Source organism: Eubalaena glacialis, chromosome 8 (genome assembly GCF_028564815.1).
Source record: "Eubalaena glacialis isolate mEubGla1 chromosome 8, mEubGla1.1.hap2.+ XY, whole genome shotgun sequence".
NCBI lineage: Eukaryota > Metazoa > Chordata > Mammalia > Artiodactyla > Balaenidae > Eubalaena > Eubalaena glacialis.
In genome coordinates, this window is record NC_083723.1 from 54,790,045 (window position 1) to 54,814,469 (window position 24,425).

Consider the following 24,425-nt stretch of genomic DNA (forward strand, 5'->3'; position numbering starts at 1 on the left):
ATAGTTAGTCCCTCATTAGCTCTCCTAACTGGGCAAATAATACAATGGTGTCAGTTGTGTGATTGAACATGGAGGCCCTGCACGTGATATATTTCACTTTTCAGTACCTACTAGTATGTTTCAACTGAAGCCCCCTTAGACTTCCACTCACCCTCTGGGTTTCCTCTTCCCACACACTGGGATAGGAAGGGCTGGCTTTCCACACCCTTTTGCTATCTGTCAGGAAATAACGGATGTCCATGTTCTACTTATTTTTTACGTACAATAAATCTCATGGCTGCAAGTGATCATGATTTCAGGGGAGAGATGAAAACATCTTGGTTTAGTGTGAACAGAATATCAACCCAGTCAGACATTTGTGTAAATCAGTACAAGAAACATGTAAGGGGTTAAGGATGGGGTAGAGGGGTCAGAAAAGACTTTCTTAAGGAAGCAACCCTGAACTGTGTGTTGAGGATGAACTCCCTGCCCAATGTTAGATAGCTTAGATTGTATGCACACAGGCAGGATAAGGGGCTAGCTGTCCTTACGATATGTTAGAGGAGAGTTGGGAAGACTTCCCTGACAACAATCACCTTCATTAGCCTGCCTTTGCGTCTGATGATCCACAGAAATCTCATTGTGTGTCAGCAGTATCTAGAAGGTTCACTTCCTCCACAGTGGCTGACAGCTAGATGACATAGCAGAGTGTGTGAGGACTGGGAGAATCCCATAGAAGCAGACATGTGAGGAACTAACAACTACTGAGAGAATTCCCTTCCTGGGTGGGAGAGATCAGTGATTAAGAATTATTCAAAGAAGTCTAAAGGTCAGAGTTTCGACTTCAGAAACAGGATATTAGATTGTAGGGGAAGGGAGCCAGAAGTGCTGGAGATGATGATCAAAAATTGTAGATGGCGGCAGGACCAGGTCTCCAAGATGCAGTCATAGGACTGGGGCCAGTCCTTGGGAAGCTGTTAGCAAGCCAAGTGCGCAGCATGAGGCAGAGCTGGTAAAACAATTAGTTCTGATCTAGGAAAGCATTCATTTCAGGTATTGACAGGGGTTAAATTGATAGACTTAGTACCTTACCATTCTGCAAATAAAGGTTGTGGAAGCTACACCAGGCTAGACCACAGGAGCATTCTGATAACAGTATTCTTTCTAGGTATTTAGAGAGTTCTTTAAATGCAAATATTTCTGGGAGATATAAAGATAGTATTAACATCCAGTTTAGAGTTAATATCTCAGTTATTTCATTCATTGGTTGTTTATCAGAAACATTTACATGTAAATTACTGAGTTAGTGAGTGGGAATAAAATAAGGTCTTGCCTTCACATTAGAAGGTAAAACCACGTACACACACACACACACACACACACACACACACACCAATGAAACAAAGTATAAATTCTGTTATGAGAGGACTAGATAATATATGGAATTTGTTAGGAGAGAGAGAATAATTCAGATTAGGGCAGACCGGGGAGGGCTTCTTGGAGAAGAATGTTTTTTCATTGGGCTTTGAAAGAAAGGAAGGATCTGAACTTTTAAAGGTGGGCAAATAATATTTCAGAGAGAAGAAACAGCATGGAGAACAAAATCTATAGGGTTTAGGGAAATGGCGAGCGGTTTGTTTTGGAAGTAATATAAATGACATAAGGGCAGGTTAGGTTCTGGCCAGGAGACTGTGGTACCTGTGACAAAGAAAAATAGAATGACTCAGTTTGAATTGTGGAAAGACCCAAGGGGGAACTTCAAAAGAGCTCTGGGTAGATCAAGTAGGTTGGGCCACATGAAGCCCATGTTCCTTAGCGGGGGCAGCATTTAGGGAGGAGGGAGAGAAAGTGCAGAAAATGGAAAAGAAATTTCTCTTTTGTCACCATTCTGCCATCTGCTTACTTTAGCTGAATCCTTACAGTATGTTCTTGGGTTCAGACCAGGACTTGTCTATATCCATTTTATGGGTTGTTTCTAATGAGAAATAAAACAGATAGATGCTGTATGAACAAATGGAGAATACACATTTCTTAGTTTTTGTTTGTATTTAACACTTTCTGTTCCCAATGTTGCAAAGAAGCGAAACAATAGCACCTTTAATTTTACCCGTTTTAAAATTTCTTTTTTCTATTTTTCCTTCCAATTTTTTTGTTCTTGAATTTTGAGCAGTCAGAAGTAATGCTGGAATGTACAGAAGGGAAGATACAAAATCAGGAAATGGAAAGGAAAATGGGAGAAAATATCAACAAAAGTTTCATCTTGCTCACATTTTAAAAAGCATATTTAAAGAAATCCAGGCCGTTTGGAAAATGAAGGGTAAAATGTCTCCATTATATCCTTAACACCTGTGACTGACAATCACAATGCTGATGCAGGAGGAACTAGAGGCTTTCAGGCCTCACCTGGGAAGTCCTCATTCACCTGTTCCACCAGGTAGTGAGGCACCCTCAGCTCTGAATCACTGAAAGAGAAACTGGTGGTGCAGGTTCCACGGCTGCATGAGAATTTGTTTGCATAAAGATTTTTTAGTTCTTGGCAACACTGAGGGCGCCTTCTTACTCCTTGGCAAACATCAAACCTTTTTTGTTTCCTTTTATAAAAATAGTTTCATATTTACAAATTGTTCTTAGATAAACGCACCTGATACATACATGTTTACTTTTTGCTTTGCTTTTCCATCTTCCTAGGGTGAAACTGCAGCCATCCACCCTCTTCTCCTGGTTTCAGGTGAGGAATTTGAATTGTGGGTATTGTAGTTCTTCTGCCTTTTAGGGTTTCTGGTTAGGCAGCCGGGAGCCACACCAGGAGGACTCCTAGTCCCAGCTGGCTCGGTAAGCAGTAGTTCAGGTGCCACATTCAGAGCAAGGCACGTTTGCAGAGTCCTTGGTTTTGGTAGAATGACTTCGATTCTTTCTACCAAATAATGTTCCTGAGCTGAAGAGACTGGGGTTCAAACTGTAAGTGTTGTTTTTCAAAATTAATATCCTTTTCACTGTTGATATATGGTACAAATAGGAAATTGTGTCATTTCCAGAACAATTGACCAAACTAAATGTTTCTCCCTTCCCAAGCCCTCCTTGGGAAGGAAAAAGGGAAGGTAATTGATATCCTGTGGGTTTGTGGGACATGGTTTAGAATAAGTTTTAACACATAGAATAGTCTAATACCTTGAGAGATGGCATAGAATGAAATGATGTATAAAAAGAAGAGTAAGACATGAAACATTCAAAGTCACATGTAAACAACAACAGAACCCCACTTTGACTTGCTTCAAATATGTAGACGGTTGAAATCCTCTGAAATTTTTAAATATTTCAAAAGGCAGCAGGTGTGTTGAAAAGAGTGTGGGCATTGAAGTCAGATAAAGTTGGATTCAGTGGCTCCACTTATTAGACGTGTGGACTTGGGCAAAATAGTTCACCTTGTCAAGCCCCTGTTTCTACACTTATAAAGTGGGTATAAAACCTACCTCACTGGATTAGTAGAATGAAATTAGCATTATGCATAATACTAAATAGATGCTTAGACAATAGCTGCTGGAGGATGAACTTGGCTTCTTCCTAATTAAGTTTCAGTTAAGCTTCAAAAACAGATTAAAGAGATAATATGTTGTAGGATTCCCCTTATATGAGGTATTAAGAGTAGTCAAATTCATAGGAACAGAAAGTAGAATGGTGGTTGCCAGGGGCTGGGAAAAGGGGGAAATAGGAAATGTTTAGTGGGTAAAGAGTTTCAGTTTTGCAATTTGAAAATGTTCTAAAGATTGGTTGTACAACAATGTAAATATACTTACTACTGTACATTTACAAATGGTTAAGATGGTAAATTTTACATTATGTGTTTTTACCACAATTAAAAAAAAAACAGATCAAAGAGCATGTAGTGAAAATTCTGGTGCCTCACATTTATTAAGGTGTCTCTGACTCCTTAAAAGATGTCTAATTCCATTTTCAGTGGGTCTAATTTTAGGATCGATATTGGGTCACCTATGTTAGTATCTGGTTCTTACATAATAATTAGTGGAGAGGATAATGCATTTTTGGTATATTCTTTTCTTTTATAAATTTATTTATTGATTGATTTTTTTGGCTGCATTGGGTCTTCCTTGCTGCGCACATGCTTTCTCTATTTGTGGCTTGCAGGGGCTACTCTTCTTTGTGGTGCGCGGGCTTCTCATTGCGGTGGCTTCTCTTGTTGCGGAGCACGGGCTCTAGGCATGCGGGCTTCGGTAGCTGTGGCACACGGGCTTCAGTAGTTGTGGCACACAGGCTTCAGTAGTTGTGGCTCACAGGCTCTAGAACGCAGGCTCAGTAGTTGTGGCGCACGGACTCAATTACTCCGTGGCATGTGGGATCTTCCCGGACCAGGGCTCAAACCCATGTCCCCTGCATTGGTGGGTGGATTCTTAACCACTGAGCCACCAGGGAAGTCCAAGTTTTGGTATATCCTTAAAGTTATCTCCACTTTTGTGGAGATCCTTGCATACCCTCCATGACTTAATTATGTGATTATCTCTAATTCATAATAGTGATTTTTAATATGATTTCATAGTTACCGTACAGAATATAGGAATTGTGAAGTCATAATTTGGTTATAACTTACTTGAAAACTTTAGATACAGCTTAAATGTATTATTTATTTTGGTGTTCTCACCTTCCCTGGAGCTAATTTATAAACAGATAAATTTATGTGTCTGTCTTAGGGATAATAAAGACTATTAAGACAGGATCTGTTAAACACTATCCTATCTTAAAATACATTAGCTAATTTGGAGGACAAAAGACAATTTGGAATTAAATTGATTTTAAACTTGAAAGCATGTCATTGTTGAATTTTTGGAAAATCTTTTCTTGAAAGACCACACAAATGCCTAGCTGTCTATTAAAACTAAGTGTCCCCTGTGATATTTGGTGATAGCAACTAGTATTTGTGACAAGTGTGCAAAGTTTTGCGTGTGATATACCATTTAAATGTAAACCCTCTCAGGAACTGTGTCAGGAAGTCCAGGGTAGCATTAGAATGAAAACAAAGGAGAAGAAAAGCTACAGAAGCAGTTGATAAATATAGTATACTATCTAAAAGGGCAGCATTGTTTTTGCTGTTGAATGCCATCTATAGTCTACTCTCTCTAGGAAGTGTCATTTATTCACTTAACAATTACTTCTAGCAATCCTACAATGTCCTCCCACTGGGTTGGGCTTTGGGGTTAAAGAGTGATTGAGGCATAGCCCCTGAGGGGATCCTTGTCTACTAGAGGAGATATGTACTCATAAATAGCTAAAGGGAGAAAGTGCTAATTCATCAATCACTCAAGTCATTCCTGGCCTCACTGTTGGTTAATTCCTACTGCTTAGAGTATATGATGCCCAGTATCATGAGATTAAAGAAGCTTCCATAAATTTTTGCTTGAAGTGTAATCATTGGAGACCTGAAAAAAATAAATTTGAAAAATTGTATGTGAGTCAGTCAAAAGCAAAGTGGAGTGACTTCCCAAAACTTGGAAGAAACGCATACCCAGAATGCCAGAGAAAGGAGAGGTTATAGTGTACTGAATACCAAATGGGTACTCTGGGAAGTGGTAGAGCTTTATTTTTAGCCAGACCTGGAAGGATGTACAGAGTTGACATCATCAGAAAAAGTTGAAGAAAATATCTCATCTACAGCAGCATTTCCCACACTTTATATGGATAATATGATTCTAGGCAATATGTGGACTGGGCAGTCAACAACATTGGGTTACACAGTGAGAAAGTTACTATATTTTTAAAATTACTTTCAATTCTTCAAGGACAAAGTTTTATTGTTGTAGATATGACTTTAAAATTCTTTTAACACTTGTTTAATCCTCCTTTATAACAACAATAGAGTAACAGGGTCAATGATTTTAGCAGGCAAAAAACATTTAGTTATAACTTAATAACTTTTAGGATAACATTTATTTTTATAGCTATTGCCTATTTATTCCAATAGATACTGCTTTTTTTCACTTATGGTACTGATAGAAATGTGCTTTTAAAAGACTTATCTGAACTAAAATGAGAGTGGATTTAAAGAAAATATTAAAAAATAGTTCAGATGGCACTTGGTAATGGAAAAATCATGAAGAGGTACCAGAATGCCTGAAGTTTGCGAAACACTGAAGTACAGGCAATGCCACGTACAAAAAAATCAGGAAGTGAGGGCTTCCCTGGTGGCGCAGTGGTTGAGAATCTGCCTGCCAATGCAGGGGACACAGGTTCGAGCCCTGGTCTGGGAGGATCCCGCATGCCGCGGAGCAACTAGGCCCGTGAGCCACAACTGCTGAGCCTGCGCGCCTGGAGCCTGTGCTCCGCAACAAGAGAGGCCGCGATAGTGAGAGGCCCGCGCATCGCGATGAACAGTGGCCCCCACTCGCCGCAACTAGAGAAAGCCCTCGCACAGAAACGAAGACCCAACACAGCCAAAAATAAATAAATAAATAAATAAAACAAAAAACCAAAATGGTTCAAAAAAATCAGGAAGTGAAACTCAATAGGGTGGTTTTATGTACAGCTGGAAAGGAGGGATATTGAGCATTCTATGGAGGGTAACCTAGGCGGCTTTGTGTGATGACGCTGGAATAAGTTTGATTGTGGAAGATTTGAAGGGATTTGCACATCAGCTTCTAGATGGTAGAGTTCCACAAGAGTCCTGACCCAGGGACAACATGTTGAAATCTGTGCTTAGGAAGATCATACAAGGAATGGCATATGGGTAGGTTGGAGCACAGGGAACGTGAATGCAAAGAGAGCACTTTGGAAATAGGTTTTAATGATCTGAGCATGAATAAATAACAGGTGCTGGGAAAGAAAATGGAAGAGAGGGATGGGGAAGTCATTCAATAAAAAAGAAAATAATAATAATAATAAATGATGACAGACAAGATGCTTTTGAGTTTTTAAGCTTGGTGGCCTGAGAGAATAGCAGTAACACTGAGGTAGAAGAGAGAGCTAGTTCTTGTGTGGGGGGGGAAATGATCCTTTGTACTTCAGGCAATTTGAAATTGAGCTGAGTTGACCTTCCAGTGGAAAGGGAAACTGCGTTGCTAATCACGTGAAATTGGAATTCTGGAGAGCCCTCAGAGTTGGCCAGAGAAATAGAGACAGCAAGCAAGCACCTCCCTCAGTAAAATGAAACTTAGTTCTGTTCTTCCTCCTGCCTCACTCATAGAGGAATGCTGAAGAAAGAATCTCCAACTATGTAGGGATGGAAGGGGAAGGAAGAGTTGACTGTTCGCTTTCGATATTTTATTTTGTCCTGGGTGTTCTCTCTTGATTACTATAGCTGCCACCTTGCTCAGAGATGACACTTCTTTGTAGGGTCCTCCCTGGGAATAAACAAAAACATCTTCATCTCTAGCCAGGAGAATGGCCACTAGGTTTTACTTTCCAGGAATGGTAGAGGGGAGTTTTGTGTGTCTTCTATTTCCATTGGGAAGAGCACTTAATTTGGAAGTTTTCCTAAAAAATACAATACATAGTAGATTTCTATTTAAAGATAGATATCACAAAGACTTGCACACTCACCTTCCAGCTTAACACATAAAATTTTAGAAATTTTAAAAAATGAAGTGCTCTACCTGATTCTGTTTCTCCCTTTCCCACCTCAGCAGTCACTACCTTCCTGTCTTTGTAGATTTTCTCTCCACTGTATGCTTTTATTCTTTTTTCTGCTTTTATTTTTATATTTTATTCTTTCCACTGCTATGTGAACATATCCATAAATACTATGCAACCTTGTTTTTTTTTTTTTTTTGTAACCTTGTTTTAATGTTTAAAAATGTTATATAAACATTAGAGTTACAGTGTTCATCTGCAACTTGCTCTTTTCTTTCAACCTTGTACTTCTGAGATTAATCCATGTTGATTATTGTAGCACAACTTATTAGTTTTCATAGCTGTATGGTATAATGCTACTTACATTATTTATAAGTAGCATTATAAATAGTATTCTTATACATGCCACTTGTATACAAATGTAAGAATTATTCTAGTGAATATTTCATAGATTTGCTGAGCCATAGGCATATGTATCTTCAAATTTATGAGATACTGAAAAATTGTCTTCTAAAATATTTATGCCATATTTTATTCATAGACAAAATGGATGGGAGTTCCTGTTTCTCCCTAATCTCAAGACACTTGTTTATCTTAAATGTTCTAATGAAATAATCTTTCCAGATGTAACTGAAAACCAGACACTTGTGGCATCTTGCAGACTCAGATATGTTTGTAACACTGTAATCTGTAAAATATAGTGCAAAATTTGATCTCAAATCAACTTCCTTGTTTCTCAACCTATGGTGCAAGAGATTGACTAACTTTTCCATTTAACAGACATTACTTTTGTACTACTAATAATAGTGATAATGGTATTGATAACACCTGTTAACACCAATTGAATGCTTACCATGTACCAAGTACTGTCCTAAGCCCTTTAATTAAAATATCTTATTTAATTAATTTTGGGGTAAGATAATGAGATTATGACAATTTTAGAGATGAGGAAACTGATTCACAGAAATAGCATGTCAACAGTAAGTAGAGATGGTGGAATTCATATCTAATCAGTCTATTTCAGCTAAGACAAGTCATAAAGGGTAGGTGGGAACAGACTGGGAAAAGAGACATCAAAGTATCATAGTCCTTAACTTCCAAAAGTTTAAAATCTAGTTAATATTTAAATAACATCAAAAGAGCATAAGTCTGTATTTGTATTGGGGAGAATTTAATTTTGCCTAGGAAAATTGGAAATGATTCTCATAGGTGATCAAACTTTACTGAGCCTTGGAGATGAGAGAAAGGAAGTTAAAGCAGCAAAAATAAAGGGAGTAGCTGTTTAGAAAATATAAGGAAGTGGAAAGTACAAGATAGATTTGGTAAAGTTACTTTATCCAGTCATTAACTCAACAAATAATTTCTGAATATCTGTTATATGTGAGGCACTGTGAGCTAAATTGTGGGACACAGCAGTCAACAAGAAAGACACCATCTCTCCCCATAGATGGGTGTGCTTGATGATGTAGTATTTGGGGAATTGGGGGGAAAATATGAAGGGAATAAGATTGGAAAGATAGGTTACCTCTAATTATGAAGTATTTTCAAATATCAGCCTAAGGATTGTGTACTTTATTCTGAAGGCAGTGAGGAATCAGTGTGAGTCACTGTGAGATGAGTGGCATTATTCTTTTATTTATTCAGTAAACATAATTCTACCTGTGCTTTGCTTAGTGCTAGGGATATAGGGATAGAGGGAGTGACAAGTATGTATATAAAATTGATAATACTATGTGAGAAATAAGGCAGGGGGTTACACAAGATAGAGAAGCCTAACCCAGGCTGGAGAGAGTGGTGAGAAGAGGGGGACCATGGTGGGAGATTCTTTAAATGGTTTTGGGGATAAAAGAAACTGCTTGAAGAAATTTTACAACGGAGTTTAGTCTTTTATAAAATAACATTTTATACTGTGGTATATGTTGTCCTCTAGATTTTTTTTCCTTCTTAATTTCTTTTTTTCTTTTGTATGGAGCTAAATACTTACCTTTGTTTAATTCTATAGCATAGCTTTCAATTTCTCTTCCTGACTGAAGTTACAGGAAATATTTTATGACAAGACTTAACATTACTAGAAACTAGCCAGTTTGACCTCATGAAAATTTATCAGAATAAAACTTTAGGTGGGTTTCCCTTCCCACTTTTTGCCATTCAAAAGAAAATAAATTTTGTTAATTTACATATCACTTCATATATCAAACTTTTTTTTCTGAAACTTTCTCCTTGATACCTATAGCATAAATATAATTCTAGACCCTCAGACTAGGGTGCTAAGAGGAGCCTCTTTATCCTTTGCTACTTGAAAAATAGCAAGTCTCAAGCAGAGTGAACAGTCTCTGCTTACTAGACCATTCTCTTTTTTGGATGATTTTAATAAACTGAATATTCAGTAAAATATTACTTGTTTTTGAATATCAAGAATTAAACATCATTTTCCAGTTGTAAAGGTTAATTCCTCAGTATTTACATGTAGATTACAAACTTACAGTATGAATGTATTTTTATGTTATGCCTGTAATCCAGCCTATTTTTCTGTATTCTCATGGGGAAAAAAAAGAAAGCATGTTTGTTATAGCTCACCTATTTTTAGACTCATTTATACTGTCTGTGGTGTTTCATTCAAGTTTCCAAATGTTATAAATGACCTGGTCAATTATTTGGGAAGGGCATTTCACTTGGATATAGACACACAACCGTGTCAGGATGTCAGGGCTGAAATAAAAGATGTTGGAAACTTTGTGCCAAATAGAAAGACTTGAAAATAATGTTTAAAAAATTAAACAATGAATAGAGGCCTTAATATGTATCCACATATATTTACAAAGATATTAAAGAAAAAATGTACAGTAAGTTTTACCACAATAAAAAATTCAAATAATATAAAATCATACAGAATGTAAAGTAAGCTGAAACTCCAGGTTTCAGATTTTTGGTCTGCAAATCCTCTCCTCAGAAGTACAGTATGACGGCTTTCAGTTTCTTCTGACTCTTTCCAGTAAGAAATATTCTAAACATGGAATGTCTAGTGCCCTTCCTTTTTTTATTTAATGTATTTCGGTGATTGACCCATATCATCGCATATGAAGAGACCACATTATTTTTTTACAACAATGGTTACGGGTAAGCCAAAGATTTTTATTGGTCTATTATTGATGATTTTTATATAATTTCTAGTCTTTGGCTACTATTACCACAGCTGCAGTGATCAAGGGTGTTAAATTAGAAGAGTTGGCCAGGACTCTAAGATAACTGGTTTCAGATATCAAAAAGAGATATCTGACTACAATCCCAAATTAGGAATATTTTCACAATTCTTGACTCCTCACCCACCTCCAGGTTATAAAGAAAAATACAGGGAGAAAAAACACTGAGAGGATTTTGTGAGAATGAATTTTGAAGAGCTAACCCAGTGTAGAGAGGTAGACATGAGGGATGGTCCTTTTTTACCTCAAACTTAGAGGAAGTGGCTTTGTTGTATACTCTTGGAAAGCTTGATGTGTTTTCCTGCTAGAAAACCAGAGCTGAGGGAGGCATAGCTAACAGAAGAATTGTTTGCATTGCTCACTTCACAGGCGGTGCAGTCATAAGCTTCTGAGGATTCCCTGAAGCTCACCCGTGTACATGTGCACACCCCGACATACACAGTATCAGTAATAACATTGCAGAGGCAAAGCCAGCTTTCAATCATACCAGTAGAGTAAAAATGTTCTGTCTTATTTCTCCCTTTTCTTCCCTCTTCTCCAATTTTGGAGGCTTCAGTAACAGGAGCTTGCAAACTGGGTGATAGAGGAGGTGAGGCAGAAAAAGGGAAGACGTGCACAGCACCCCGTTCCCAGAAGGCTGTAAACATGTAGGGCACGAGGGCGGGGAGATCGGTCTTACACTGGAATGTTGGTGTGCTGATGGAAATATTGGATGGGGCATTCTAACTCACGAATCAGAACTGCATTTTGCAACTTTAAATAACCACAGAATTTTCTTTAAATCTAAGAGTGACCAGAAGGTACACGGGGCCAACTGGGGAATTTTCATCAGTGGTATTGGGAAAAACTCCCCCCAATGAATACATTTTTAAAAGGAAAGTGGTGGACAAAAATACAATTGCATTCTGATTCATCTCACAATTTGTTTAAAATGGTTACGTATATATCTTTGCCTATATGTAAGGGAAACTCTCATTCTTAAACAAGGACAATATATCTATGAATTTCCAGAGCAGAGTAGAGTTAATTAACTTGCAGTAAGAATAACTGAAACTAAAACTCTACTGGAGAGAGAATATGGAGAGCATTTCCAGTATGGTAATCCAGTATGGTAATCTGGTGTCTTTCAAAATTTAAATTAATTAAAATTAGGTAAAATGAAAAGATTTAGTCTCTCAGTTGCACTAGCCTTATTTCAAGTGTTCAGTAGCTACATGTAACTATTGACTACCTGATTTGACAAAGCAGATATAGAACATCCCCCAAATCACAGAATATTTGGTCCCTGTCACAGACATTAAATCATTTGATTCTCACAAAACATGGGGGAAAAGGTATCGTTACTATTCACACTTAACAGATATGAAAATCCAAGATCAGAGAGCTTTAGAATCTTGATCAAGTTCTTTGATTCCAGGTCCCGTGTTCTTTCCTCTAAACCACATTGGTTGACCCTCAAGGCAAGAAAATATAAAATCGGCTTCACTCTACTTTCAGAATACAATGGGGAATGTTCTAAAATCTAGAAATCCCTAAGGGAAGGAAGCTTTGCTCATCTCTATATCATTACTGGATTGGTGGGAAACACAGTCTTGTTTCTTGCTTCTATTTTACAATCCATGAATTTATTCACAGATGTAGATTCAACTAAAAGACTGTTTTAATGAATGAGAAAGGTTTTAGTAGCAATAACAAAGTACTAAATAACTGCACTTATCTATATTTTCCCTTCGCTTTTGTATGGTTCTCTAAGAAACTACTCGTGACTTGGTTATGCATAGATTGTTTTAAGACCAGATTTACTTTCTATTGTTTTTACAAATAAGGTATATGAAATTCATAATTAAACTGTTGCTTCACACTAAACATCTAATGGTGTGTGGGTATAACTGTTTTATTGGAGAAAGAAAATACAGGAGCAAATTGAAAAAAAAAGATAATTAGCAGTAAGTGAGGTATGAACACCCCCCCCCTTCCATTATAGGAGGCCAGAGAGGTCCAACTGGAACATGGACTAAGGGGTTTCCTCCAAGTCTTGCATCCTCAGAGGCTGAAGCCCAAAAATGGAATATAAGGAGGTCCTGAGTGCAAAAACTCAAGGGATGACTTGGAATCCTTACACAGCTCAGGAATGGAAGACAAGGAATGAGTTGGGCTCTGTCCACTTCTCTCCATTCTCATGACCAGACTGCTTTACTAGTTCAGGCCACTGCCACCTCTCCTTGTCTCTAATTCTGCTCCACCTTTTGCTTTCTATCTTTCTAAAATGTAAATCATAAATTGGATCACATCATTCCCTTATTTTAAATTCCTCTGTGTCGTCTTTCTTTTAGGCTAAAGTTCAAGTTCCTCAGGATGTCTCACAAGACCGTTCAGGACCAGGCAGGTCTCTGCATCCTTTCCTCTTGCCACTTCCCCAGTCTTCCTACCTCTGTCCCTACCCCACTGCTACAGCCCAGCCTTCCTGAACTACTTGTTGCTTCCTGAATGAGCCATGCTCACTCGTGTTTCCACGTCCTGTGTATCATATTCCTTTTACCTGAAGCACTCTTTACCCTTCTTCTCCCTACAAACTCCAGTGTGGAGCTGGTTTGTGAACCCAGATAGCTCAGCCTCCAGAACCCATTTCATAAACACTGCATGATACCATGGGGCACACAGGATGAAGGACTTCTCCTGTCCTCTTGTATTTCATGATCCCAGCTGTTACTTTCATCCCACTCTGCCTTCTCTGTGGTTATAACTGCAGACTGCGTCCACCTTCCTCTGGGTCTCACCAGCACCCATTAAGGTTGTCTTTATATTTGAGTCATCAATTCAGATGATATAGTGTCACTTCTTTCCCTTTACAAGGTATATTTTTTAATAAAGAAACATAAAAGTAGAAATTCATCCTGCCAAATAATACCCAGTCACCTTTGAAGACTTTAAAAAAGAGAGATGAACAACTACCTGCGTAGACTTAGGTTGACACTTTCCTAGGTGCAGAGTAATGTGAAAAATACTCAACAATGGACATGGCATGGACACTGACCTATCAGAATGGATGCTGGTCAGCCTATAGTACCTGGTGTTCTCACTGAATATCCACTCTGCCTGGAAGCAGTGGATAGGCATGAAAATATTGCCTGGCTTTTATAAACTTCCATTATTGGGTAACACCCATGTTTCTAGTCTAGGATGGCAAGGAATGTCTAAGGAGCCTAACTATGAGGATATTTCCCTTGGTTCAAGCAAAAAGGAAATTAGGTACTGATGGTTGAGAGCATTGCTTCGGCTCCCCTCTTATGTAATTACTGATACATTGCTTGATCTCTCATGTCTTGAGTTGAGTTTGGCTGTTTTCTGAAGTTGAAATTCCCTATAATTAACCTATGCACTCTTGCCTGTTGCAATTTGACAGCAATTTACTTTCTCTTCCAGGATTTGTTGTTATGATCAGTAAGTTGGTTGAGAATGTTGATACCAGAGTTCTCTCAGTAACCCGTTTTCTTCTTGGATGTCATGATTTTCTTCAGTTTTTATTATTATTATTTTGAAATATAAATTAGTGTTTGTTACTGGAAGAGACATTTTTATGTTTATCTGTAGCTCTCTGTTTCTAGTAATCTTTTAAATGAGTGTGTGTGTATGCATATAAAATTATATAGCCACTTATTTTCCTTTATTCTCTATCATGCTAATAATTGTAGGATATAGTTAACTCACAGCTGCTTTAAAACTATTCGCAAGGCCTTTTTTCCTCTATGAAAATACGTTTAATTCACAATTTTCTTACTGATTAATTTTATAGAACATTTAGGTTTATTTATTTTTCTATTTATTTTAATCATTTTTAATTTAAAAATAAATTAAAATTATTTTAAAATAAAAATAGTCTATTTTTTATTAAAAGAAGGTGGTGAGAATTGAAAGTGGATTCCTTAGTATTATTTTTGAATGACACTTTATGTACTCTTGACTCACCTCTGTGAGTTCCTCTTCATTTATTTTTGGTGTTTAATTCTCATGTTAATAAGTTCTTTGTTGTTGCTGTGTGCCTCATTTAATTTGAGCAATTGTGCTTATTCCTTCATGCTAATTCTTATTTCAGAGCATGGTTCTGAAGTAATTGTTTCCTCATGTTTACGTGATGATCTTCCTGTTGTGGGAGGGTGTGATGGGGGAGGATGGTGCTAGAGCACAGGCGAAGAGGATGCCAGGGTGTCCACTGTGCTGAGCAAGGGAGGCCAAGCGCTTCACCGATAACTTCACTGGTATGTCCTGGGTTGAACTGCTGCCTCCAGCCCTCTGCCCCATGCTCCCAGGTCCCTTCTCTGTGTAATTCCCTTTTGCCCCGATAGCTTTGACTGGGATGGTGCCTTTTTTTTTTTTTTTTTATGTGCCTGAACAGGAGAAAGTTAAATCTGCCAACTCTTTATCTGTGGACCACATTCCCACCTTTGTAGCTAATGTTTTTCCTGTCTACTCCCAGCTTCCTTGCACAAGCATTGTATAAGCCACATAATCTGTCTGTGTCTCAATTTCTTATCTGCAAAAGGAGCTAATAACACTGGCTACTTTTCTGCTAAGATAGTCCTGAGGATTAATGAACTGACTTTCAAATGCACAAGTGTCTAAGATGATAGGCCCTCCATAAATTCAAATTACTATTCTTACCATCCTCCCTTTTTACTGCCACCAGAATATTAGCTCACACAGGATATAGTATTTATAAAGGGCTTTGCAGTTTTTACAATATTTTATAATCTTTAATAATTTAGAAAAGCCTCTCCCTGCACAGTCTCAGCATCATGCGTCTATGGACAAAGGATTTCTGTAGATCTTTTTCATGAACTCTTCATTGTTTTGCCAATTCAGATTATTATTTTTTGAATCCTATTTTGTCTCTCACTTGAAGAATTTGTTCTATGTCAAGGCTGCTTGGGGTGTATGGGATTTATTCCTCTGATTGAATAATTTGGATAATACAAATGTAATTTGACTTATAAATTGGCAACCCTTATAAAAATATTGCTTCATTAGAAAGGAACTGGAGAGACTAAAAATGAGGCTGAGATCTGAATGGAGAACTCCAGAATGGAGGCTTGGACCAGGGACAGACTTCAGGAGCTTATCAAGTCATGATTGAATAATCAAAGGGTGGAGCCTGGACAAATGTTCACTTGTCTGGTTAAGCCTTAAATGTTTACCTTGGCCAGTTGATTCCCTTTCATCCCCTCTGGCCCAATAGGAGACCAACATCCATTAAACTGATTCCTTGGCTGCCCAGCTTTGTTCATTGTTTATACCCTGAACTAGCAGGATACACTTGGCTCTTTATCCCTCTTGATCTCCCATGCTGCCTTTGGATCCAGTGCTTAATTCTGGTTCAGAAAAGTCCCTGGGACTTTACCCAGGCACTAGTTTAATTAGTGCCAGGTTTTTCCCATCACTCATAAAAGGAGATCAGGCATTGCTTTGATCTATATCTTTTTGGCAATGGCTTGCTTCTCTTTCCACCATTTTCCTCCATGCCCCAGGTATCCTGTGCTCTCCAGGACATCTAGATGCATGTAGTCTTCTTGAGGTTTCTTTGCTAATACCCAGACTTCAGAACTTCCTATTATTTCCTTCTCTACCTGGATGAGTCAGTGCAGTAACTGGAAGGCAGTCTGCCCTCCTGACTTTGGTGTTTCAGGGTTTCACCACTAGAGAGTGGTATTTTCTTCCTATGATCCTTGAAATTGTTTATGTTGAAATGGTTTTTATTAAGTAAATATTTCTATAAATGAACTCACCCATATATTCTAGTAGACAAAGTAAGCCTTTATACTGTAAGGAATAAAAATGAAAACGAACAATAAATGATAGCTTTGGAAGCATTTCTCCTAAAAGCCATAATGTTAAGTCTACTATTAGATGATCAAAATTTGATTCAAACTTTTCTGTTCCATCTGAAGTTGAGTGTGAAGAATAATGACTTTGAACTTTGTAGCTCAAATATGGCTTTTCAAAACTTTACATGATTTATTTAAAGTTTGTCCAAAATCTTTGTACGTCATGCAGTTACATTCTATTTTCTTAGTTTTTGTCTGGAGGCATTTGTAAAATAAACCATGCTCCCAAGTTTATTGAGTCCTCAGTTTATTGATAGTGGTTACACAAGGACATGGACAGATTTTACTAACAGACAAAAGAATTTGATATGTATTATGTGAAAAATCAGAATCGGGTCAACATTTTAAAATGTCCAAGAAAGAAAAATAAGTTGTCACTAAGATTCCACAGAATCTTTATCTTAGCTATGCTTATTTAATACAGAAAAAATGCAGAGCCATATGATTTTTACTCAGAGGGTCAAAAAATTTAGATCTGTTAGTTTCGCGTAGGGAACAGGCAAGGCATAGAACCAGTTGAAAGCAAACCTAAAAAGAAGAGAGGCCTATCCCCACCTGGGTGGGCCTAGGAGGAGGAAAAAAGAAAGAAAATAATGTTTGCTGCCTTGTTGAGTTTAAGAAAATCTTAGACTCTCTTTAATTTTTAACAAAATTCAAAACTACTCAATCCTTTTCAAACAACACAATTTTAATGTTAAGCCCATATTGGGATTGACCTTTCTGTTGTAACAAAAATAAACATCTGGCAATCAGGGAACCTAACCTGAGAACTGATGTTGACCTGATCACCACCTTGGTAAGTGTTTTTAGATAAATCACGATTTCAAAGCCTCAGTTTCCATATTTATAAAAGGAGACAATTGAATTTGACTGAGAGTTTTCAAATATGTACCATGGGAAACTGTAAGTTCCGTGGAGTGACTCCAGAGCCCCCCACTGCACTGAAAGTGGTGGCTGGCAAGTGAGGGTGGTGGGCTATTCTCCCCTTACGTTTCAACCAGATGAACTTTGGTTTTATTATTTACTTTCCAACTATATTTCTTTAAGTTTTGCACACTATTTCATTTGAAGAAATTGGTCCTCCATGCATGAGAGAATTATGTTTGAAACCATTCAATTAAATTATTGCTAAGGTCCTTCATTTCTAAAGATGTGTTTTCTATGACAATTAATTTTAATATATATTATATACAGCACACATATACATGTACCAACACACATTGTTATATATTTATATACTACCTTTCCCCAACCTAATCACAAAAAATACATATATAATAAAATTGAAAACCATTAACAATAAAAGCTAAGCCTCATATAATAATGACAAGGTATAGTGGGTTGGGTGAAGAGATTAATTATATTAAACAAACAAACAAACAAAAACCAGGGATATGAGAAGATATTTTAAATGCACAAAAACCCAGTCTAACTTTCCCTAGCAGCCAAGGTAAAACCCAAAGCATGAGGGGATAGTAGTCTTTAAGAGAAAAGATTAAAATTTGAAGGAAGAAACGTTTCCTACCCCCCAAATCTGAGAATAGTTTGTCACACATGGCCTTATATGAAACATACTGGGCAAGTTCCCTGATTACAGTTTCACAAAAATATAGAGAAATTTCATATATGGTCACACCTCATCTTTACCAGGAGTAAAAACCAAGGAAGTAGTGCTAAGCCATCACTCTGTAAAGACTATTTTGATAACAGGCTGGAATAATATGCTTTACTTTTAAAGCTGCCTTCTGATTGGAATTGATCTAGGGATAAGCCTAGAAGAATTGTGTGCTGTGAATAGTTCATATACCCTCTTCTAGGATTGGCATGGCTTTTGATGGAAACTACATGGTAGGCCATTTTAAATTCACATTGTGAGACCATATCCAAAAGACAGACTTTCCTTATTGTTTATGAATACAGCAAAATGATGTTTTGTGTGGAAATAAAGTTCCTGACATGATCTTGCTTTCATAGTTGTCTGCTGGACCTCAGCCACAGGACCACACAGGTTGTGCTGGCTTTCAGCCAGCACCGGAGTAACTCAGGTGTGAGCTTCTACGGGTATAGTAAAAGGAGTGAGGACTACTTAAGAGGCTCTTTATACCTCTGCCACGGGGCCAGATTAAAATGTTTCTCCTTGTGTTTATCTCTAATGAAAACTGAAAAGAAAGAACTTGGAAGGGGGCCATCACTTGACTGTGCTGTTTTCTAAGTTTGGAGAAAAGAAGAAAAGCTGGGTTCCTTGCCTCTGTCACCACTGAGCTGTGTGTCAGAACCTGGCTTCCTTTTTATTTCTTTCCATCACCTAAAATTGTATCGTCTAAAATTCTATGATCTAAAATTATGTTATAAAAAAGAGATAGAACCCCTCAGAGCAGCATGGCTTCACAAGTTCCCTGGTTTTAAAATGGATCCCATTTCATTTGTGAACAGAGTCAGATGATGGTGACAGGAGATGAGATCTTGATGATCACATCATGAGGATCCCCTCATTTTGCAGATGGAGACATGAGGCTCTCAGCAAGCAAAGAGTCACTGCAGGTCATAGCACCAACTGGTCACAAACCCAGACCTGGCCTCCAGATCTTGCTCTTTCTGTTCTACCACTCCACAATATCCAAAAAATTATTACAATAGCCAATGTTTTCTTTAAATATATCTACTTGAAGGGGTGTGTGTGTGTATGTGTTTCTATATATATTTTGTGTGCAGGCGCATCCCTATTTGTGTAAAGATGGCAGATACGGGGATGGAGAACAGTGTTGGCTTTTTGATTTCTGTCTCCTGATGGTTTTACTTTGCCGTTCATGAGGGGAAAAGGGAATAGAAAGAAGTCAAACTTCCCCAAGAGTCTGAGTTTACCTTCTTAATGACATGTTTATTTTTCCACATCACATTTTGCAAAGAAGTGAGAAGTGACCCTCCACAACCTGGCCTGCTTTCCCTAGCTTTGGGCATTACAGTAATTCCCTTAGTTTAGCTGCATATTTTACAAGATATCTCATAAAACCTCAGAAGCTGATTTCTGAGAGAGCTTGCATCACTTACCAATGACTGTGATGGGATGCAACTTAGAAGATAAATGGCAAAAAAAAGAAATTGAAGATATGGACTTCCCTGGTGGTCCGGTGGCTAAGACTCTGTGCTTCTAATGCAGGGGGCCCAGGTTCGATCCCTGGTCAGGGAACTAGTTCCTGCATGCCACAACTAAAAAAGATCCCCCGTGCAGCGACTAAAAAAGATCCCGCGTGCTGCAGCTAAGACCTGGCACAGCCAAATAAATAAATATATATATATATATATTTTTTATAAATAAATATTTTTAAAAAAAGAAATTGAAGACAAAGTTGCATCTTATGACCATTACCTCAACATAACTGGTTTTTCACTTCTCCAAATTTCTTTCCAGTTTTTATCTGTAATATATACATTTTTAATACTTGCAACCATAATTCATATAAACTTTCAAGATCAGCTTTTTCACTTATACTATAAACAATTTCTCGTGTTGTTAGAGACTCTGCAACTATTTTATTAAAAGAGGACATCGTGCTCTAAGTTGATAGCTTATAATGTATTCAGTTATTCATCTGTTAAAGAACATTTGGGTTATTTTCAGTTTATTTTTCATTTATATATAATTCTGTGAAAGAGAGTTTTATAAACATAGCTGTCCATCTTCCTTTTGAATTATTTTCTTGGGGAAAATACAAATTACTTAGAAGGACTATTAGAAGGATTATTGATGTGTCTTCCCCAAAGACAGACTCTATTTTATGGGGCCTGAAATCTATATAACTTGGGGAAAGGGAATCTTTGAGAAAAAGAATACAGAATTACAAACATAAGTTGTTAGGGTCCCTCCCAGTGCCGTGAAGGGACTCATCACAGTGAGGGGCCATAAGCTCAACTTGTAACAGCTTAACATTATCAAAATGGTTCCCTCAAATACTGTAATAATTTCAATTTCATCAGTAATATGTGAAATACTTCATCCCTGAAACTTCATGAGTACTGTGTTTTGTAATTTAATTACTTTAGTACTTTAATAACCTGGCTACATTTAACATGGATAATTTGCTTTAGTGTACATCGTTTTGCTTATTAGAAAGACCGTGTTTCATCATCTCTTGCTGTATAACAAACTACCCCAAAACTTAGTGGCTCAAAACATGCGTTTTGTTATATTTTACAATTTGGTAGCTGAGACATTTAGGTAGGATTGGCTGGGCAGTCTTCTACCCTTCATAGCATAGGTTGTGGCTCTAGGCTTGCAGGTGGGCTGGTCTGGAGAGTTCACGATGGCTTCATATTCTCATCTGATACTTTGCAGATATGAGTAGAAGTTGGGGCTCAGCTGGGACTGTTGACCAGAGCACCTATATGTAATTTCTCCGTCATGATGGCCTCAGGGCAGTCAGACTTCTGACATGGCAGCTGGTTTCACCCAGAGCAAGTTTTCAAAGAGAATTGGACAGAACCTCCAAGACTTTTTATGATCTTGGAAATCTCACAACATTGCTTTTCCCACACTCTATTAGTCAAGCAAATCACTAAGCCCTGTCTGGATTCAAGTGGAATCTCAGTGAGAGGATAGCAAATAATTGAATTGGAGATCATCTTTAATCTACCACAGGGTAATAAATTTTTATTGATTGTGTTCTTGTATAAATTACCTGCTTAATAACATCATATATTGGAATGTCAACAGAATTATGAAGGTTTAAGTAGAACATTAACATGGCTTTATGACAGTCAGGAAAGAGATATTTTGTAATTTGCTAAATCTATTAAATGTGCCTTTAATAAAGTTGAAAACTCAGAATTATTTCAATAGCCGGCTTAAATAAGGTCACTAGTTTACAGTTATATATTACATGTTTTATATATATTATATCCTTGTCTTCCATTTCTTTCTTTCTTATTTATTTATTTTATTCCTTTAGTAAGATGATAAAAATAAATGCCAGATTGTCATTAGCAAATTTAGGTATAGTCATGTTAAATAAATACTACAGAAAAATTGGCGTAGAATATAGGACATGTGAGCCATTTGCCTGTTTGCCCTTAGCCTCCATTTCTGTCCTTCTCTGCTCTTCTATGTATTGTAGGTTTCTGATACCCCACAGATTGCCTTTCCAGGTTTTTATTGCCAGCAAGATTCCAGTTAGGTCTTGCCAATGAGAGGTCCCGGCAAGAAACTGAGAAATGAAGGAGGGGGAAAGTGACTCACTTCCTGTTTTCAGCTTTTAGGCCTCCATCTGCAGCAACAAAAAGCTATGAACTCCAAGCATCCTCTGGCCGTTTCAGTACCATAGTACAGAATTCTTCCTTGATTGCAACACTCGCCTTTGGCTCACTCCTTGGCTATACCAGCACCAGGACGTGCAACAGAGACCCTTGGTAACCTTGGCTCCAGCTGAGTGGTACCTCCTCAGCAGTTCCAGCACCACTTACACAGGGCCCAGTTACATTTCCAGCCACCCACCTCTCTCCAGCACCTTATTTGTGGTCCAAGTACTGACACAGGGGTCCCTGCTTGGTGTTTCCAAGATCTCTTGAGGCACCACACAAGTGCATTAGCAAGTGGGCACCTGGCTTCCACCACCTCATCCTTTTTTTCTTTGGCTCTGGGGATAGTAGCTTCTTCCTGCAGGTGTCAATATTTAGATTAGTTCACATTCCGCGTTTTTGCTCTTTCCGACTTGTACTCCCCTCTGCTTGAAAGACCTCATATAGTTTCTATTTTCCTTACTGGACCCTGAGTGATACAGGAGGAGCTGTGTTACTGCTAGTCATTTGCAGATATGGATAAAATATCTACTAAGGGAGAATGTTCAGATCAGTGCAGCTGGTGCGACAGAAAGGTGAGCAAACCATTCATAAAATATTGGTGCTTTGCTTTCCAAGTTTTTAATACCCTCCCTTGTTTATGGGCATTGTGTCACAGTACCAGTTGTATTTTGCAAGGAAATACTGTCTTTTCACAAAACAGAAAGCAAACATTATTGGGAGTAATACTCATTTTTGTCAGTGTCAAATTGAATTTTGCAACAGTAGAAGTCACAGGAATAGGTCCACTGATTGTTCTATCACTAACAGTTCACAGGCAGCCTCTCAAAAATGAAAGAGTGGGTTATTATTAGAAAAATGCTTGCATTGAAAATATTTCCATTTTTCTTAGTTTGATAAAAACTACAGATTTTGGCTTTGTTGCTGTTTTGAAGCTGTGAGCTGCTCCAGATTTTTCATGTTTAGAATTATCTGTGCAGGCTGTGGGAATGGAAAAAGGCACTGCCAATTCCTTTTTGAAAAAAGGAATCAACAATGAGGAATGTTTATTTGTTATGCCTTGATTCTTATGTTCATTTGTCAGTTCTGAAAAATTTGTATTAAAAAAATTTTTGTATAATGTCAAGATCCAGTAACAATTTATTAGTTAATCTATGGCCTTAAATATTATACAAATATTAAATAATAATTAAAGTAGTAGAATCAAAATGTTTTGAATAAAGAAAGCTAAGTGGAAAACTGTTTACAATTAAACATTTAATTTGGCATGAATGTAATTATCTTTGATGTTCAGAAGACAAAAATGATATGGTATACATATATTTGAACAAATCAGGACTATAAAATAGTCCTGATTTATTTTTTACCACCTTAAGCCTGGTACTGTGGTTATCAAATGTCAAATTGGATAATTTGAGAGTAATAATAATAATTTGAGAGGATAATCTTTAGAGTACCACGTATTTATAGTTATTCCATATCACAGATGTTCTTCTTTTAGAATTAAGTTACTTTGGAATACAAAAGACTGGCCTCAGTCAAGCTAACAGTTTATTTATTAAAGCCACTTGGGGCTTACTTAGAATATCATTTCATGTGACTACTTTTGTGAGCTTGGAGAACGAATACTTGAAATTGATAACCAGGCTAGGTCAAGAATAGCTATTCAGATCTTCACAGAATGAGGTCTTAGGATGGGTGTAAAGACTAAAAAGAATCCAGATGTTTACTAGCTGTCAAATGTACAAATCTGAAGATAATTTAGGAGACTGAAAATATTTGTGATTGTCTGGTCTACTCATTTACAATGAGGCACTTTAATCCTCACATGTAGCATAGATAGTAACAGATTAGAAGGTAGAAGTTTAGAAACTGGAGTCTCATATACTTTCCTGGATCTCTCTTTCTCTCTCTCTCTCTCTTTCTCTCTTATTTCTGTCTCTGTTTGTGTTTATGTGTGTGTCTGAGTATTTGTCTCTGTCTCTTTCCCCCATCTCATGTTAGTAGGCAGCCTCTCTCACCTTGGCCTAGAGGTAATAGATAGTGGAATTTATGCCATTTCTTGGTTAGTCTTCCCACAGCTTTCACACTGCGGTGGGCATTTCTTTCAAGAAAACTATTCATGTAAGCTACCTATATGCCAGATTTGCAAACCACCTAGAAAACCCTCACAGACTTCCACTGATTTGTTGCAAATAACTTTTGGTCTGTTAATCCAGCTCTTTACTTCCTCAGCTCTCAAGTGGAAATTCATTCATCCATTTCATTTCACTGCATATTTTACTGAATATCTACTATGTACTAGAAACTGATCTAGATTCTAAGGAAACAACAGTGAACAAAATAGGCAAAGAAATAAATCTTCATTCTATGGTGCTTATATTCTAGTGTAGGGAAAATAGGACGTAACAAAATAAATTAGTCGTATATATCGCATAGTAGAGGTTATAGGCGGTATGGAGAAAAAGAAGGTAGACACAGGCAACAAGGAATGTGTGTT

The 24,425-nt window shown here is 37.5% G+C and overlaps 1 protein-coding gene and 1 non-coding gene across 2 annotated transcripts in view; both read left to right on the top strand.

Moving 5' to 3' along the window:
• The first annotated feature begins 2,845 nt into the window (after positions 1 to 2,845).
• MACC1 (MET transcriptional regulator MACC1) overlaps positions 2,846 to 24,425 on the top strand; it is a 54,815-nt gene continuing 33,235 nt past the window's right edge. Inside the window, exon 1 of the mRNA XM_061197706.1 lies at positions 2,846 to 2,937. The gene's annotated coding sequence lies outside the window, so the exon portion shown is untranslated. The remainder of the gene's footprint in view (positions 2,938 to 24,425) is intronic.
• TRNAR-UCU (transfer RNA arginine (anticodon UCU)) lies at positions 19,748 to 19,820 on the top strand. The gene has a single exon. It is a non-coding gene; the product is annotated as a tRNA-Arg (tRNA).